Source organism: Myiozetetes cayanensis, unplaced genomic scaffold (assembly GCF_022539395.1).
Source record: "Myiozetetes cayanensis isolate MyiCay16 unplaced genomic scaffold, myiCay2020 scf3, whole genome shotgun sequence".
Lineage (NCBI taxonomy): Eukaryota > Metazoa > Chordata > Aves > Passeriformes > Tyrannidae > Myiozetetes > Myiozetetes cayanensis.
In genome coordinates this window covers 70,406,340-70,426,256 of record NW_026087521.1, presented here as the reverse complement: position 1 = coordinate 70,426,256, position 19,917 = coordinate 70,406,340, and the positions used below count along the sequence as shown (strand labels likewise).

Below are 19,917 nucleotides of genomic sequence, written 5' to 3'. Positions count from 1 at the left end.
TCTTCAGTACATCCACAGGTTTCAGTGTGAATAATGCCTTTGAAATTACTAAAAACCACTTGCATCCCAAGAGTGTTAAGAACTACAAGGTAGCCAGTCAGACACCCTGGTGATGGGCTCAGCAGAGCAAAACTGAATGTAAAGTTCTTCTTTTTTATAAAACTGATATTAAGAATTTCTCTCCCATGAATTTGCCACTATGTGAATGTTAAAAAACAAGTAGTAAAAGCTTGTAAATTAATATTGCTGCTTCTTTACTTTACGATCTCTTTTGCAGGTGTGTATCAATTCTCAACAGCAGGAATAAATCCACTGCAAGAAATCATATGACAAGGACAGAATTTTTGGGAAAGGGCTAAAAAAATGCACAGAACTCAAACTACTCACTGGATTTGCCTTGGCTTTAATGTCTCACTTGAACATCAAGTGTAGTAGAAAGGACCCATGCTGGGGCATATGATTATTTCCCTTTTCTAGTGACAGTTCACCAAGCACAGGGGTTGACTTTATTGCAGCACTGCACAAGTCAGTAAGACAGGGAAAACACAACACAGAGCAAGATGAAAACAGTGGATACACAGCAAAGTTATTTTGAAATTCCATCAGGTATAAAAACACATAAAAGGCACATAAAAAGCTTTGTGTGCTTTAAGAGGAGCAGCTTGCATTTGGAGTTACTCTTTTGTAGGAAAAGAAGTAGAAGCTGCAGGGAAAGATATAAGAATAGCCAGTAGTTTATTTGCCACGCAGCACCTACGTGCCAACACCCGAATCGCACTTTACATACACACTAAAAATCAACAAGGCAAGCTAACAATTCACCACTGCCTCCCCAACTAATTAGGCGCCTGTAACAAATACTGACTTTCTGCTTGGCACTTCTCGCATCACTGTGTCCACTTACAAGACGAACCTTGCCTTTGACACTTGTTCCTTAAAATGCTGTTAATTATGCCATGAGATCACTGAGTTTTAAGTTTCTCTTTGCTTGAGCCTCTTTGCCAGGGGAGATGCAATAGCTTAGCTTACAGGCCTGCTGTTATCCCACTCAAGGTGCCAGGTATTACAATATTAAAATCGAAGCAGAGAGATTCTCATCTGATTTGTACTTGAAATCCCAGCAAGGAAGAGGCTCAACACTACAGCTACACACTGTGACATCACACTTTTAATGATCACCACAAGGGAATCAAATACTACACTGATCTAAACAAGTGGGGTTTTTTTCCCTGAGAGCCCAGTTTCGGATGGTGTCCAAAATTCTATTATCTCCACTTCCTAACTGCAGGGCTTGTTGAAGCCAAATTCCTGAAAGCACCAGAAGTGCTGTTGGGCTCAGGAGTCCACACAGATTATGGTGCACATGAGGGAAACGTTGTCTGCTCACCTACCACCTACCCACTCTGCTGAGCAAGAGGATCCATTCTCAGAACCAGGGGATGACAAGAAATATCTGGAAAGTCACCCACCTTTTCCATTTCAGAGAACGTACTGCAGCTGGAACACAGGGGACATGTCAGATACTATGACACAGTCTTGGAATTGAATTTTGGGTTGGAAAGTAGCTTAAAGATCATCGCCCAGGTTGCTCAGAGCCCCATCCAACCTGGCCTTGGACACTTCCAGGGATGGGGCAGCCACAGCTTCTCTGGGCAACCTGTGCCAGGGCCTCCCCACCCTCACAGGGAAGAATTTCCCTAATATCCAATCTAAACCTGCTGTCAGTTTGAAGCCATTCCCCCTTCTTCCCTCTTGTTTTATTTTGCACTCCATTATAGAACTATCTTTGCTTACCACCTGCTTTATGTCCAGGTGAGCAAGAAAAAGAAGGGTAGGTCTTAAAAATGGTGTTTGCATCAAATGCTATCCTCATTCATCCTGGTCAAGCTGAAGTTAGTTTGAAATATTGTGTTTCAAAGTAGAATGCAGTCTGTCCAGAGATCATTATGGACTATCAAAGTAAAAGGTTGGGATGCATATAGACTTCCAATTATTTAGGCTTTTGTGTACACACTTAGGATGACAAGCATGAAGGGCACCACAAAACAGGGAAAAATATCCTTGCAGCACATATTTAAACAAATCCAGTCACGCTCTTCTCTGCTACCCACAATTAAAGCAAGCATTTTTTTACAGAAGTTGAAGTAAATTATTTAAGTTTCTCAGAACAAAATAATATTGTCTAGAGGTGACAGAGCATTTCTCAAGCAGTTAGAAAGCCACGAGCCTAAGATAGGAAACTGCACTTGCCACTTCCTTCTATTTATGTCTCATTTTTATCTTAGAGAGTGCAAATATATTTTAAGCCTGAACTCACGAGCCCTTACCACAGTAGTGGTTTATGCTCAGGGAGGGAAACCCGGGGCTCTTGCAACTGGTAATATTGGTATATTGTAATATAGAAATATGGCCACTGCAGTTCCTTACCCTTTACTGAAGATGGATATTTTAGTCAGGAAAAGTAGCATACATAAAAAATATTTACCTACCATTGGCATTTTAGTGTTAGAGTCAAGAAAAAAAAAACACAAAACACTAAGGAATGTTGACTGTATTTGACTGTCCTGCACATCTGTAATGGTTAATGCTTCTAAGCAGCTCCTGGAAAAATAATCAAAGCCAAAGAGTGAAGGAAAAAGCAGCTGATAAATGAAACTAAGCATCTTGTCAAGAAAGATAAAATGTGGTTAGAGGTCAGTGAAGGATAAGGGGATAGGGAGGGGAAGGATTCTAGAGAATTCCTGGCTGGGATTTCTTATAAGGGTAAGGCAGAGGACTGCCAGCAACAAAAACACTATCTCTCAGGGAGCAGGGGGAACAAGCACTGACAGGATGTCAGGATCACAGCAGGACAGGTGCTCCGTGTAAGTTAAGCCCAAACTCCTGGACAAGGAAACAGAAAAGCAAGTGTTCCCCCCGCCCTGGTTCCCAACAGCTCAGCAGCAGAGGAATTAGAGGAATGCCTCTCTCTGTGGCTGTGAGGGAAAGTGCCAGTATCTTCCTGTCCCATCAAAAGGCAAATGCTATGCTGCAACAAGAGAAGCACCTAGGAAGCCATTATTCCACGGAAAAGTATTTAGGAATACCAGTGGCAGAGCAGGAAGGGGTTGCTGTGGTGTCAGCCATAGGGAGCACACCAATAAGTCAGCAATGCAAGTGCTACAAGAAAGACAGTGAGTGCAGCAGGAAGCCAGCAAGGGATGGAAGAGAGTCTCTTACTTCAAAAGGCACTTTGCAAATCCAACAGAGAAATCATGGAACCACAGAACGGTTTGGCTTGGAAGGGACCTTAAACATCATCTTGTTCCAACCCCCCTTCACGGGCAGGGACACCTTCCACTAGCCCAGGTTGCTCAGAGCCCCATCCAACCTGGCCTTGGACACTTCCAGGGACGGGACAGCCACAGCTTCTCTGGGCAACCTGTGCCAGGGCCTCCCCACCCTCACAAGAGTTTCTTCCTAATATTCAATCCACATCTCTCTCTTTTAATACGAAACTGTTCCCCCTTGTTGTATCTCTACCTGCCCGTGTAAAAAGTCACTCTCTTTTTTTTTTTTATCTGGCAAGTCAGACCAGGAAAGGATACTCAGGACTGCAGACACACCTGCAACAGATGACCCAGGGAGCAGGACACGGGCCAGGAAGGCTGCAGACCCACTCCACGCAGCCAGTGCTCCCTGCCAAGCCCCACGGGCAGGTCACCCTGACATTCTCACTGGCCACGGTGCTGGTAAGAAGCAGGCCTAAGGTAGAATATTATCTTAATTCTTGAGTTAGGACGCTTTTGTTATCCCCTTAAGTATGCCATTCTTGGAAAAAGAAAAGCACAAAACAATTGTGAACAATTGTAAATTCTTGTTAATTCAGTCATTTTCCGAACAGAACTCGTTCACTGGAATGAGTTCTGACAAAAGATTTTAAGGGGTTGGTAAACAGTGTAGTAGAAAATAAATAAATAAATCAACGTCCCTTGTATGCTAAATAGCTTTTGTTATCTCTTTGGAGTATCAGGTTACCAATTCCAATCCCATTAACCGCATGAAAACACTGCATTGTATTCAGCGTGACTGTTCTCTGTTAGTCCTGGTGCTCATCGGTGCCAACTCCACTACTGGAAATGCAGAGTCTCAAACACGCAGCTTATTCATTCCAAGTTTCTGCCCTTGCTCCCAACGAAACCAGTGCAAAGTGCTCTGACTGACCCGGCCCAAAGCAAGCACACAAACACAACGTGGAAGGGGCCATTCTGATGGGTGAGAACGTATTTTTTTAAAAAATAAAACCACCAAAAAAAAAAAAAATCCACCAGAAAACCTCTCTCCGATGGGCAAGGACAAGGACATTCAACTACTGCCATATGTTTCTCTCTAGATGAGAATTATTATTCCAGGTACAAGTGCTAATTAATATTGCCAACCACACAGCTGCAGTGGCACATTTAAGCATTTGGTCTCTTGGTTCCCAGTATCAACTTAAACGTATTATTAGCTGTGGCATCTTCCTGCTTTCTTCTCCAAGAGGAGTCTGACACGTGCAGACATCTGAGGAGTTCCTTTCTCCCCTTCCTTCATATGTCACATAGGGGCAGGAGAAGACAGCTAAGGAGAGACAAGGATTTTACAAGTCTTTGAGAAGTACTGGCCACAAAAAGGTGCAATTTAAGATGGAACGGGGCATCTGCATCTAAGAGTACTCTCCCCTCTGTTTGCAATGAAAACTGCTTTCTTTATAATGTTAATTTAATCCCACATTAGTCAGAATTAGTATTATCTACATTAACATAACCTACTGCATAATTGCTGTAAATTCACTGTCAAATTGCAAGCAGCTTAGTATTAAGTAGCACAGACTGACAACAAAAACATCTACGTTTTAGAAAGCAACAAGGAATGCTTTGCTCTCAGTCTCATTTTCCTTAGAAGGAGGTGATCACAATCACTACAGGCATGGCAGGAGGGAGGGGAAGGGAGAGGACAGAAAGCAGATACAATCTGTTGAAGATCCCCGAACAGTCCTGTGACAAGACCAACAGACCCTACAACTCCTAAAGAGCCACACTGTCTCCCCAGTTCGGCACAGACACAAAACATCTGGCCACCCAGTGGAATTACAGCCTTTCCTTATCCACGCTCATCAAACTGCTGACTGGTGGTGAAAACCTAAAAGTTTCAAAAGGTTGTTCTGGAAAACTCCAAACTCCTTTTGAATAACAGCTTGAAAACATTGACAAACATTTCGGGGGGTCCAAAAAACAAAACAAAACAAAACAAACGAACAAAAAACAACAAAAAAAGAAGTTACAGCTCTTAAAATTATTAAGGGCAATAAAAAGAGAGCACCAACACTGCCTGGACGATCTAGAGACACAGCAAGGTGTGCACTGGAAACACATCAGGCTCTGTTGTGGTAAAGGAAGTCAGACTCAAGGTTACACTGAGCACAGCTTTCAAAGCAAGTAAATAAATTCAAACTACAGTGCCAACCCTGGAGCAAGGGCAGGAGCTGGAAGTCAGTTGCATTACACATTTCTACAAGTTTCCCTCCCCTTTCCGCTCAGAGGGGTAGTAAGGCATTAAAATCTGACGTCTCAAAATACCAAAAAACCATCACGACTGCCAACAGTGGGAGAAAGAACTGTCCTCTCAAAGGCATAAATGTCACATTGCAGTAGGAAAGGCAGGAGCAAAATACTACAGCAGAGGACAACACACAAGCTTACCTTGGGAGCTGTGCCGCTTGCTTGCAGGTGAAAAACAAATCCTGGAGTGCCTCACAGTTTTCCCAAGCTCAAATATCCTCTTAGTGCATCTGCATGAGCATTTTCCATTGACAAAGAAGGTTAAGCCCTCTTAAGCGAAACACATGTTGCTCTACCTACATTGCAAGCCTCAAAAGGAGGGTCAGCCCCACACGGGAAAACCTCAGGGGTCCTCACAGGTTATCAACAGGTTATCACTTGTAGTCTCCCTGTTAATATTTCCCCCTGAGTTCCAGTATCTGGGACTATGGAGAGCACACAGGCCACGGTTTGAAGATTCACTTGGCAATCCCAGGTGTAGACACGTCTTGCAGTGGACTCCAAAATTGGAATTTAAGTAAACAAATTATAACGCTTGGAATTGGCCGCATCCTAGTGCATGATAATGCAGGAGTATACTGGGAGGTTTTTTTTTTAGTTACTGTGGATGAAGTTGTGAAGTGTTTCCCCCAAACTCAATCGGAAATAGCACAACATAACTGGCTCCAATTTAACTTTACTCGTCATGTTTTGGAGCCAAAATGAAGCCAGTAATGTGTATTACTACCTTTGGAGACACCAGTGATCAACAGATCACTCTCTGTGAACTATCCCATTCATTTGGGGGGGGGGGGGGGGGGAGAATTCACTAACTTTGTATAAATATTTACTTATTTAAATTACAGACCCAGTTTTGCTACATGCACAGAGGAGACTACAGAGATGACCGTCTGTCCTCATTACCATTCTTCCCTTCTTGTGCTAAAGATAGCATAGAGAGTAAAAATAAATAAATCCTCAACAGCATTAGGAATTAGACAATGTCATGTTGAAAGATACCCCCAAATGACGAGCCTTATCTCTCCTCCCTGGCTGGGAGGGCAGGGCGGCTCTGACCCATGGAGGGGAGGTGGCACTTAAGCCTTCCCTAGGTGGTCTCTTTGCAGCAGGCTCTATTCCCAGCTATAACTGCTTGTCAGTGCCGACTGGATGCCTGAACACTCTGGAATAGTTCAGCAAAGTATTTAAACAGATGGATGGTACAGGCCACTGGAACAAAACTCGTTTTTCTCTGGCTGCGGCTCTCTTTCAGCACATTCCTTTGAAGTCTGTGCCACTGAGGAATCAACAACAGCTGAGAAACATGTGTTATCATACAGCACTGAGCGCAGCGACAATATTGCACAGCAAGACGCTTTTGTTCAATAAGCCCGGACTATAGAAGGCATTACAATGTCTTTTGTCGCAGGAAAGCCCTTTTTTATCAAGCACAACAAGAAAGTAAACAGATTCCTCCCTCTTTAAGGAGCGACTCAAAAGCAGAAAGGTGAATTAAGCGGATTTCTCAAGTGCCTGCCATCTCAAAGCTTAGGGCGCCTGCCCCGAGTCCTCTCAGATAAACGCTCCACATTTATGATACCACAGAGATGCTTACAGAGATCCCACTGAAATGACAACCCAGAGGGGCACAATCTGCAGCTCCCGTGACAGATCGTGACAAACCCACCTTCCCTTCCCAAGCAGAGCAAGTTCGGTGATCTCAACTTCACAGGGGATGAACCCGAGAGAGAGACGGAGAAGGACGGCACCACTTGGCACACACAGAGCAGTCAACCCCCTCCCCAAACTTTATCAGCACAGAAAGAGATAACACACAGTCCTCAGAACAGTAATGGGGGTGGGGGTGTGGGGGGAAACAACATGAACATCCTCTTATCAGCCCTGAAAACTATTCTTGTCAAAGCTGTGAGATCACCGCTCGCTTTGAAGGGGGTCAGGAAGGACAGAAAGAATTACTTATGAAACTGAGCTTGAAACTAGACTGACCAGACTCAGAAGCATGGAGTTGGCCATGTGCATATGCAAGAAGACGGTAATTTTTATATATATGTACGTATATATACACATAACATATATATATATACACACATACACTTGCCTAATAACAACATTCTATAGAACCAAGTCTCATTTTCACTGAAGAGAAACAACTACGTCCAACAAGGTAAAGCCCTGCACTTACAAAGCAAGCAAGTCTCAAACATTACAGGAAGGCAGGCATTGAGATCACAGTAAGCCTCATTACACTGTGAAGTCCCAATCCCATCATGAAAAACATTACAAGAAAGTAAAGAAGAAAACCTGGGCTTTCAAAAGAGCTCCGGAAAAAAAAAACACACAACGTTTACATTTAATTTCAAGACAGAAGTCTTAAAGACTTAAAACCCAAGCAAAACCCTAAAGTTTGAATGCAAACACACACGTGTGAGCTAAGTTTATAATTACAACGCTCACAAATCAGAATTACCAGGAACAGAATGCATCACGCTGAGGGGGGTCCTCAGCCCAGTCCCCACAGGACAGTTTTCCACCTCGCAATTCAATTTAACAGTTTCTTTCTGGAGAGGTCAACGTTGTCCTTAATATTCAGCTTAAGGCAGACTTAAGGTAACACAGGAGAAGCATGCACTGATATCGTCAGAGATATACAGGGGATAAAAATAACCTCAAAATCTTTACTGCAATGCAAAAGTCTTATGCCAGCGATGCTCAAGATTTCAGCTTTACAACTTTCAGAGAATGAGTATTCGTCAAACTACCACCTGATCAGCTCTCAAAGGGACAACTGAGCAAGGAGTAATAATACATTTACACCTAATTATCCTTTAAAAACACGTGTAAAAGCACTCAAGAGATTCAGGAAAATCTCCATATCCTATGAGGTGCAGGCAGGAAGGCGGCTCAGGCAGAGGTCACACTGCCATGCGATGGCAGAAGCAGGAACAGAACCCACCATCCTCAATGCTCTGCTCGGCACTTCCAGCAACTGCATCTCCTTCTTTAACGCGTTTGCCTTCAGGGTTTCCCTCAAAAAAGTATTAAAAAGTGACATTAATCAGTTTAATTTAGCTTTCTAGAATTATTGGTGGTGTTTTCAGAAACAGTTCAAGGTACAGTTTAGAAAGACTTAAACTACTTACTAACGTGACTTACTATTTTTCTCCTTCTGTTTCCCCCATCCCAAAGTTTTTCAGCTCCAGGAAAGACTAGAACACAAGATAAATTCAAACAACTGATCAAACTCTGTTGGGCTCATGAGGGTGGGAAAGGATTAAGAAATTGCAAGGAGTGAACCACCTCACACCTCAGTTGTCCTAAAGGCACATGATGAATCCCAAGCAGTCCTTTCAGTTCCCTCAGCAATTCATCCCATACCAAATAATCTGTTTTACTCTAAGACTCAGAGAAGTACTTCCAGTTTAAAGCCCAGCCTACTTTCCTATTAGATTTCATTACTCAAAAAGTTAATATGAAGTTATGTTTTCTCTCTTCATTAAAGGCAGGGGGGAGGGGAGTAAGGCTGACTTTATTTGCAATTTAGCCACATAGTGTTACGGACTTTTCAAACGCTATCTATCAAGAGACGTAACATACCACAACCAAGACCCATTTCTGATCAAAAGAGTTGACATCTTATTCCCAAGCTACATACTCTCTACAGAAAAAGACACAGCACTTTACTTCTACAACACTTAACACAATCACACCGCTCCCAAACACAATTAGCTGGGAGCCTGAAAGCCCTTAAACAGGTGTCTTTGCAGAAATCATTAGGCAATTGATTTACTTGCTCTCCACAGCCCGGCACATGCTTAATTTCGCCGTGTGATGCTGACTAGAGCTCAGGCAGAAGCTCTCGAGTTCCGACCCAGACTTCTCAAAACCACACGACAGCGCTTTCCGACACGGATTTAAGCAGTTTCCAGCCATTCTGTTAACGTGCCTGCCTCCCCTACATCCGCAGTTCGGGGATGGAAGGCGTGACAGGTGTAATTCTAAAGGGGACACCGAAATCCGTAACCTTCCCCTGCCTCCCGATTTTCCACGCTGATGACACCCACGAGCAATCCCGAGCTGCAATTTAGCACACCACTCTCCTGGCATATTAAATCACCCCTCTGCTGAACAGAAAACAGCCTGGCACACAAGCCCCAACCGGACCCTGGCCCAGACCTTCCCAACAACAGTTTAGAGACAGTTCACAGCTACAGAAACCAAGGACCACAATCCTTACCCTTTAAAGTTCATGCCTCTGTATTGTCCTACAGTTCTGTATTTGCTTAAGCTTTTCTCGTCAATAGCACCCCGGGGGAAAAAATAATAATAATAATAATAAAAAGTCTCATACATTCCCTACTGGCGAAACAGATTTTCTTCTAATCTTTTTTTCCCTTACTGGGGGAGAGAAAGACAGAGGGAGGGGTTGGGGCAGCAATAAAAGAGATTAATCGTGAAACAAACCGGCACTGCCCAGAGAGGGGGGGGGAAGAAGAAATAAAAAACCACCAAAACAGTCCACGTCGCAAAAAAAAAGGAAAAAAAAAAAAAAAAAGGAGGGGGGGGAGAAAATAATAGGTTGAATTTTCGAGCACAGGAAGAAAAAGGGGCGGCGGGGGGGGGGGGAACTACTACAAAGATTACCCTGGGTAAAAAAAAAGTAGCTCCTGAACTCCCCTGCTCAAGGACACAAGAGAAACATCCCTTACTTTTTCCACGCGATGCCCAAAAGGAAGGAAGGAAGGAAGACAGAACGCCAGGAGAGAGAGCGAGAGGAAAAAGCCGGAGGAAGCCGGGGAAGTAGCAGCAGCGAAGGAAGGAGCGAAAAAGGACGGGAACGGGAGCGAGAGGGTTGGGGGGGAAAAAATAAATAAATAAACATAAAGGAAAAAAAAATGGAAATCCGAGGAGAGGTGGGAAGCGGACGGGGAAAGTTGGCGAGCGAGGAAGGGGGCAGCGGGAAATGGGGCGGCAGGGAAGGGTCACCCAGCCCGCAGCAGCAGCAGCGGGGACGAGCCGGCAGCGAGAGGCGAGGGGAGCGGGGCGGGCTGCGGGAGAGGCACGGAGGGGACCGGAGGAGGGAAGCCGAGCGAGGAAAGGAGGGCTCCGAGAGTTCGGCCGCGCACTCACCGCTCCCGCTGCCCGCCCTCACTCGCTCGCTCGCTCCCCTCCGTCCGGCGGCGGCTCCGCGGCGGCTCCCGGGGCAGCGCCAGCGCCCGCCGGCCCCGCCTCGCTGCCCGCGGGGGGCGGCGCGGCCGCAGCGGCGCCTGAGGGGGGGGCTCAGCCCCGCGGCCGGGAGGGAGGGAGGGAGGGTGGGTGGGTGTGTGGGTGTCCTCCTCCGCCTCCTTCCTGCCGCTCCCTCGCTCCCCTTCACCGGGGGAGACATGTAACGGAACTGGGACGCCAGCACGGCATTGTGGGAGCTCTTAAAGCCGCAGCCGCTCCCCCTCACGCCGGGGCTGCCCCCGCACCCTGCCCCGCGTTCCTCCCCCGCAGCCGCCGCCGCCTCGGCCGCGGGAAGGCGGTGTCACCCAAAATCGCCGCGCCCTCCGCCGAGCCCCCCGCGGGGCGGTGGGAGCTCGGGGCCGCCCGCACACCCGGCGGGGATGGAGCCCCGGGGGTCCCGCTGCGGTCCCGCAGGACAGCGAGATGCTTGAGGTTCTGCTCTTGTTTCCACTCGCACCCCCGCGGGGATGGAGCCCGGGGACCCCCTCCAATCCCAAAGGACAGTGCTTTAGGCTTGGGGTTGTTGTTCTGGTTTTCCCTCGCACCCTGGCGGGGATGGAGCCCTTGGGGTCCCGCTGCGGTCCCGAAGGACAGCGAGATGCTTGGGGTTCTGTTCTGGTTTTCCCGCACACCCCGGCGGGGATGAAGCTTCGGGGTCCCATTTCGGTCCCAAAGGACAAGGGAGAGGCTTCGGCTGTAAGCTCGGGGTTGTATTCTTGTTTTCCCTCGTACCCCTGTGGGGATAGAGCCCCAGAGTCCCGCTCCGATCCCCCTCCCGGTCCATCCTCCAATCTGGTTATATTCCTTTTCTCCCCAAGATTTTCCCCTGTTGTTTCTGTGAGAAGCAAGAATGAATGCCTTTGGTGCTTGTTTTAAAGGAAAGCCGGCAGTCAGGGTGTTTGGTGTTTGTGTTTTTTGTTTGTTTGTGTTTTGGGGGTTTTTGTTTGGTTGGTTTTTTCCCCCTATTGTTTTCTGCTTCGGGCTTTTGATGATGGAAAATTCCCTGGGAGAAAAAAACAATTAAAAAACAAAGAAGTCATGAACCTCAGAGCACTGAACACTGCAGACAAAGTTTGGGGCAAAAAAAGTTTTGAATGAGAAGTTTTAATCAGTTTTTTGTCTTTATGCGACTTGGAATAATAATAATAAAAATGCTATTAGAAAAAAAAAAAAAAAAAAACAAGACCAAACTGAAACCTATTTGAAAATGAACTTCAGAGCTGTGATTCACAGGCATTTTTCACTGTCTGAGCTACCAGCAGCAGCAGCAGAGCAGCAGCCGTCATTCCCAGCTCTTCCCTGAGCTCTTGGCCTTTCCAGAGCTGCCTGTGCACCATGTCCACAGGTCAGGGCACGCTGGTCATTTAAAAAAGAGTCTCATCAAGGGAACTTTTTTTTTTGTTGATTTTGTTATGATTGCGTTTTAACGATGTTCCTGTGCCATTCCTCCTGTGGGTTTTGAGTGTAGCAAAGTGGAATTTTTGGCGTTTTTTTTTTTTTCCTAAATTCCTGATCCTTCAGAGGAGAGCAGGATTTTGCTTCTGTGCAACTCTGCATTGACGCTCCATGGAGGACGTTTTTTCAAGAGCACGCACGTGCTTCCAATTTAAACGCAAGCAAATAAACATTTGCACGATTTGGGTTTGGAGAGGTTTCTATAAATACTTCTAGTGGGTCTGGATCTTGGGCTGTGATCACAACTTCCTTCACAGGCTTCTTACCCGCCAAGTGTATTTTTTCGTGAGCACACCTGGCAAGATGTAAAGCTCCTGCTGGAAAAGTCTTCAGGGCACAGAAGGACACTTCTAGTTCTTATCTGTGTCGATGCCTTTTTATCCTATTTTGCACAGGAAGAAGGTGCTAAGCAGTGTGTGAGAAAGGCCTTAAGCACGACGTGAAATTAGGTGTGGTTAGGAAGAAATCGGTAAGATCGGGTGGTTCTGTTGGGGTCCGTGTGCTTTCCACGGTCAGCTACCCACAAACATGCCTTCAGCTTAAGAAACTTTTCAAAAATAACATTTGAGGGAGAACCATGGTAGAAAAGAATGGTGCTGATGGCCAGTCCTGCAGTCTAGTGGATGAGATTTGTTTGCACCGGGTATTTCTATGACTTTCTAGAGTGCCAGCAGACAACTTAAAATCGGGGGGCGGAAAAAGGATGTGATTTCCAGCTAGATTGTTTGTCGCAAGATATTTAACCAAGTATTGCTGTAAAGCTCCCGTGGATTGCTGTTCTCAGAATATACCGCTTCCTTTTTCCGTGAAGCCTGTAAACGAGGGCTGTAAAACTCATGGAAGATCTTTTCTCAAAATCCAGGCTTCTCAGGGACTCGTATGAAGTGAGTGATCTGGGAAGCCATTGAAACTATATGACCTGGGAAATTATTGTTGGGAGGAGAAAAGCCTTTTTTTCAAGGAGTTAATGGTTTACTGAAAACAAGTACTTGATAAGTCATTGAGTTTGTATTGTTTGCCCCTCCAGGTGTTCAGCAGAACTGGGGGCCGAATCATCAAACATCAAGTTTACTATTGAAAACTCACCCTCGGATTAGTTTCTCAAGCCCAACAAATTTTTTTTATGCACTTGATATCATTCCACGTTAGAAAGTTTAGTGAATGTAAATCATCCTTTTATAGAGGAGAAAGTAATGGCCACAATTAAGAGATTTCTGGATGTTCAGCACATGCGTAAAATGTTTATGTTCAGTGTTGGTGTGGTGTTTCACTTGCTGGCTGAGCACTGGAATTTTTAATATTCCAATGTCTTATTTTTTTCCTCTTTCCCTTTTGTAATTCTCACTTATGAGGGCACCGAAGAGAACACGTTTCTGCTGCTTGTGAATTTTTCAGAGTAATTGTTGCACAAGTTAATAAGCCAGTATGTCCAGGGAGGGCATCCCATACATTTTCAGAGCTATTTTGTACATCAAAAATGTAACTCTTTGGGAACGTGAGGTGGTGGCAAAAAGTGAATTTCAGTGTTGGTGAGATTGCATAAATTTGACCGAGAATTTGACCAAAGCTATCTCAAGGAAGATGTCAATGGTCATTTAAGCGAAAAAAGGGGGGAAATGAGGCTCAAATCCAGCCATGAAATAGGCCTGAAATTGTACAAATACCTCCCTTATGCAGCATAGCAGTCCAGCTGCTCCTCGAGCTGTAGTGAAAGAACAGGATGCCTTGTTTCCCTGGAACATTGGTTAGGAAGGTATTATGGAGTGATGCTGAATTGTACCAGCCAAGGGCACGACTTTGTGCTGACCCAGGATGACTCTGCCGTGACAGTTCTTCACTCCTGGTGCCCACCCCTATGGCTTCCTAACTTTATTGCCTTTTATGTAATCCCAAATAATTTGTGTCACATTCACCTTCAGTCAGTCCTTCCTTCCCACGTTGCTGGAGAAGGGTAGGAACTAACTCCCTACAACACTGGAACACATCCCTGCACTTATGTGGCAATCCTGAGGATCTAGCCAAGGGAGTTTTAAGATCTGTATCACTAATTCTTAGTGGGAGGCAGATTTTCCCTTAAAGATCCTGCTTTGGTTTTGCCAAAGAGGTAACTAAAGTATCCCAGGAAAGGGGTAAAAGGCACAGGGAATTGCTTACACCACACAGCCACAGACACACAGTGTCACACAGATGTTCCTAATGAGGACAGAAAGGAGAAAATAGGCCCCACGTGCCTTTTGGTTATGCAAGTTTTCCAAGAATGGTGCCTTTTTGACCGAAACCAGGAAGAGAATGTTTCTGAGGTTCCTTAGTTTCCTCCTCTCCTTGCTCTATCTTCAGTTACCTCTGCCTTTCCTTTCCACTGTCATTTCACCTTGGGAAATCCAGTGTCTCGGTGGGCTCTTTACATTTAATCTGGACTTTAAAATCCAGCTCACTGAGAACAGAAACAGCTCTGTGTGACCAGTTACAAGTGATCAACACAGCTTTCACTATCATGCATTTGCTTCCTGCTCTTCATGGTCAGACTAGAACAACTCTGTCTCTGCAGATGCTTTCTTGAGGAAAAGTAGGTCTGGATTCAGCCAGTTATTTAACTGTGTACTCATATTTAAGCATGTGAATAGTCTCAGTGGGGCCGCTTGCATGATCAAAGTTGTGCATGTGCTTAAGTGCTTTGCTGAATTTGCTCCATAGCAAATAAATCTGAACTGATACTCAACAAGCAGAAAAACAAGTTGATTTGGAGTGGGGTTAATTTATGTCTTGCCCTGTATTTGCTTAACTGTAAAATGAACATTTCAAGAGGCTGTTGTGTTTTTTTTGGTTTTTTTTTTAAATAGAGCTGCTGTCTGATATTCAGGAGAAAACAAACATCAGATTAGAATTTAAGTGCATTCTTCAAACTCTTTCATCTTAGTTTTGTTTTTCTTTTCAGTTAATATTTATTTCTTGGAGCCTGAAAAGCAATAATTCCTGGTTGTTTGTCCTCTGTGTTTTCTAGGTCTTGCCTTGCTGTGTATTGAGTGTGAGCAGTGGGCTGTGTTAAATATACAGAAAATCGCAATCTCCATCTTATAATGGTTGAAATTCAAAAGACTGATATTCTCAGATGTGAAATATGTTCTATTTCCATGTCACACAACAGATTCTGGGTACTCCCAGAGACTGCAGAGTTCAAGACTCAGTTCCATGGAAGAAATCCAAATCAGCTCCAAAAAAAAAAAAAGAGTCAAAAAAATCCTGACCAAATTCCTCCTCCTTCATCCTGGCCTGGCCACGTATTTTAACTCACACTAACTAGGGAACCAGCCTTGAATAAGCAGTCAGGGTGATCTTGTACTCTTATTTTTGTTGTCAGTACTATCAGTAATACCTAGTAGCTCCCCCAGTCCATGGGTCCAACCTAAGCACAGCATGAACATATTAAGAGATAATTACAGGCAGGCAAGATACTCATTACTCACCAGTGTGGTTATTCAGTTTATTGCACAGGAATGGGAATCAGGCAAGCCTGCTTCTATCTGTTCATCAGCAAATGGCTCTTTTCCTCTGATTTTCCTTGGTGAGTAGAAAGTCATCTTCTCCCTTCAGAGATAGATCAGTTCACTCAAGTTAGAGGAATATGCTGAAATTTAGGGTGGAGGAAGGTTATTTGGGTGAACACCTATAAACCAGACCTTAAAGATTTCCCAGGCCTGTTTAAATCAATAGTTCTCTGGCACAGTCGATCGGAAACTGCAATTTTCGAAATATTTTTCTTAAAGTTCTCTCTCTCCCGTAGATCATCGCACGAGAAGGAGTGTTGGCTTTCATTACAGAAATAAGTAAGTTTGTAGTTGTCATGGTTACAAAGACAAGCAGGAAATATGTGAACCTTGACAGTTCTAAAACCAAAATGCAAAGAAGAGGAAATCTAAATGTAGTATGATATGGGGGGGAACAAGTTACCAATACCAGTCTTTGGACATTTAATTTGAACATAATAACAACAAAAATGCTTAGCTTATTAAGTTTCATGCAAGCACTTTTTGCCAATTCCCGGAAAGAAAGATCAGTCTAAATATCAAGCATTTCAGAAAAGAGATAAAGACATATAAAAAAAGGCATATAATAAAGCTCTGAGAAAGTGGACAGATATTAGTTAAAACAAATTAACATCCCTATGGGAACTTGCATCTGTCTTCCCTTGAGGAGCTCAGTGGTGACAGTAGCACTACACCAACCAAGGACTGAGAAACCATCTGAAGATCAAACTATCTAAAATGAGTCTTCTGTTGAAGAGCTGGTTTAGTACAGAAAAAAAAAAATAAAAAGTCACACCTTAAAAGAAATCCAATGACGGGGACAAAAATAGTTGACTTAACTAGGAGGAAATGACAAGAAGAAGATTTTAATTTAGGATCCTGGAAGTGTGCCCTTGAAACGGGTATAATATTTAATGTAGGAGTTAATTTGCTTGATGTCTGGAAATCTGTGCCCTTCTCTGATCAAGGACATTTAGACAACAGCAAAGTTTTAAAGTCTCTGTCATTCCAATGTTTCTTTGGTTTTGGTGTTTGGTTTCTTGTTTTCCTGTAAAACATAGAGGAATCCCCTCTCTCTCCAGTTGTGATACAAAGCTTTGAGATCCTAAAATGTCCTTACATGAAGTTCACAAACCAGCAATATTTGAAGGGCCTGGCATGGTGCTATTGCTTATGGTTTAGAACAAATACCCTTTCCAATGTAAGATATTGCTTAAATATAAGATATTGCTCTGTGAGCAATATATTTAAATACATTTATAACTATATTCCTTTTCAGTTTATAAATCACTGTTTTGTTATTTTTCTGCAAAGCTGGCAAAGGTATGCCAAAAGACATGCCTACTTTTTTACTATGCACAGATTTTTATCATGCACATAAGATATACTGAACCCCTCTCACATTTAGGTCTTGTCAATAAACTTTAAACCCTCTGTGTTTCCTACTGCACAGTTCTTCATCTCCATTGAAAATCATAGGAATTACCTGTCCCCTGAAGCAGCAAAATGAAGTCTAATATACTTTAAAATACAAAGAGTGCAAAATTTCAAAAACACTTCAGTAATTCCCCATTTTCATAAGTAAGTTGGGGCCAGATTTACAAAGCTTTTGGAAAATGCAAATAGATGCCTAGAGGGCTTTGAAAACACACATCAAAATGGAGAAGGGAAAAAAAAACCAGAATAAAGTATTGCTGCTGAGGTTTCCATATTAAGAAGTTTGCATGGGAAAAAGAGTTTTTTACTTCCCAGGGATTTTTGGAAAAGCTTGGGAATAAGCACTAAAACCTCACTGTACACCAGGTCTGTGTAGCTTTGTAATAGATGTTTTAGGCTGTCCTAGCAAAAATTGGTGCTTTGCTTTGCAAGGTCTGTGTTTAACATGACTTCAGCAGATTCTGTTTCTCTGTTGAAAACAGTTTCCCTGTTGTTTTGTAAAGCCGTTTTCTCAGCCTCATTCTCTGCTTTTGTGGTCTGCAGGTTGGGAAACAGGAGAGGGCAAGGTACCTGCTTTCAACAAAGAACTCATTTCCTGACCCTCATGGCCCTAGAGAGCCAGGCTTCCCCACAGAGAAACAAATTGGATGACTGTTTTAGGATAATTGGGTAGTTCTACGCCTTCCAAGTAAGTTATTGGAAATCAGAGCTGTGAAAAGCTCTTTCCTGGCTTTACCTGTCGTCGCCTCTCTCGTGGAGCCCCCTTGTTTTTGAGGGGTTTCGTTTTTTGTCACCTTCAGACACAACTGAAAAAGAGCAAAGAGAATGGCAAAAGCAGGTTTGCGAGAAAGTTTCAGGTGCCTACATTATAAACTGGTTGTTATTGGGATTACAGTTTCCTTCCTGCTGCTTTTCCTGTCCTCTCCCTGCCTTTGAGATGGTGTCTTTTTTAAGGCCAAAATCTTCAAAAGGCTTGTATGCCTGCGTGAGGCTCCATCCACAACAACCACACATGTATTTACAGATCTATGCATGTCCTTGCTGGATTAGGGTTTTTTGGTATTTAACTTTTACAGCCACGCATCTTGGCTTCAAAAATCTGTTGGGAGCAGATCGTTCACTGGTGAATCAAGGTGGGAGACATCGGTTCGTGCCTCACGTTCTTCCCCCAGCCACGAGGTTTGCAAATTTGTGGTGCAACACCCTAATTCCTTGTCCTTCTTGGTGCACCCTACACTGGGAGCACTGATGGATCTGATCAGCCATGCAGAGTCACAGCCTGGCAGAGGCTGTGCCAGGATGGGGTGCAAGGTCCCCGAGGAGCTGGACGGGGAGGTTTCCCCGTACGACCCTCCCTCCTAATGCCACGTGCAGGGTGGTCTGACGCAGCCACCTGCTTGTACCTTCACATAACCCACGTCTGGGCTGGTGTTTCCTGACCCAGGAGAGAGTAGGGATTGGCATATATTCCCACAAGCTGTTTCCTGGCCCCGGGAGAGAGCGGAGATTGGCGTCTCTTCCCATACACACAGCCAGCGCTCAGTCTCACAGGAGAATAACAAAGATGCATTTTCCAGCATCCTGATGCAAGGGAGAGGGCTCCATCCTGGCTGGCTGAAGGCTGGGCTATGGATATGCCCACAGGAGTGACTGAATCACTGGATATAGTGATGCCTAAATAGCTGTGACAGTGGCGGCGTAAGGTCAGGTCTGACCTGAGAGCAGGGCAAGCTAATTTACTTTCCCGGGAAATAAGCTGAACCAAACGTTCTCTTTTCTATACAAGGGAAGTATTTTAGTGCACTTATTTAAAACTGCAGCTCTGTTGCTGCATAGCAAACCCATTCTGGCCCAGCAAGCTCCCTGTTTGCAGCTCCACATCTTTTGTGGGTGGGAAGGACTGGTGAGCTGCAGAGGGGTATCAGAAGGGGGGTTGTTGCTACTTGTGTTCCATCGTGGTGGTGTTTATCTAATGCCTACCTGGGGTCCCTTTGCAGTAAGGATTGGTAGGGTACAGTCCTACAGAGCACACAGGTCCCCTGGGGCATTCCTAGAAGAAGGAACAGCAGAGTCCTGGTGGGAGGGAACTTTCTTTCTGAGAAATTCTACTGGTGGTTAAAGGCAAAGTGGCACCTTCTCCTGGTTTTAAATCCACAAGAGAGCTCAGCTCTACAATAATCTATTTTTGTCCAAGGGAAAATGCCATGCTCATGTGTGAAAATATAACTACAAAACCTCTGCAAATGTCCATGCTCGTAACTATAATGCCTGGAGAAGCGTAATTTTCATTTTGGGTCCAGGGCCACTTTCTCAGAATTGCTTCAAAAAGACATATAACGATTTACACTAAACGAGGACCTGGTCTGTAATTTTCTATACCAAGTAAAAATGAGCACTGGTTTCAGGTTTTTCTTCCACTGCTCCTGAAGCACAACCCTCCAGTGAACAGAATGATGAATATTCCAATGTCCTGAACATGATGGATTTTAATTTCTTATTAGAGGAAGCAGAGGAAGAGAGAAAGTAATAGCTTTAGAGAGAATGGCTCTGTTTGTTTTTTTTAAGTACCTACTTTTGCCTGGTAGTCTGCTATGTAAGTGAATTTCCTTGAAATCTGATTATTGATGTACCATTTTTTTATTGTTGTCTCTTATATGTCAGACGGCCCATCAGTTGTAGTTCCTCAAAAAAAGAACGAA

The 19,917-nt window shown here is 44.2% G+C and overlaps 1 protein-coding gene across 4 annotated transcripts in view; it reads right to left on the bottom strand.

Moving 5' to 3' along the window:
* Positions 1–10,790, bottom strand: part of RASSF8 (Ras association domain family member 8) — a 75,581-nt gene extending 64,791 nt beyond the window's left edge. For 2 of the 4 annotated variants that reach the window (XM_050325379.1, XM_050325381.1), the window contains exon 1: positions 10,707–10,790. The gene's annotated coding sequence lies outside the window, so the exon portion shown is untranslated. Of the gene's footprint in view, positions 1–5,720; positions 5,740–10,706 lie in introns of those variants that run through there. The other 2 variants (XM_050325377.1, XM_050325378.1) reach the window with 2 other exon arrangements.
* Between the last annotated feature and the right edge of the window lie 9,127 nt (positions 10,791–19,917).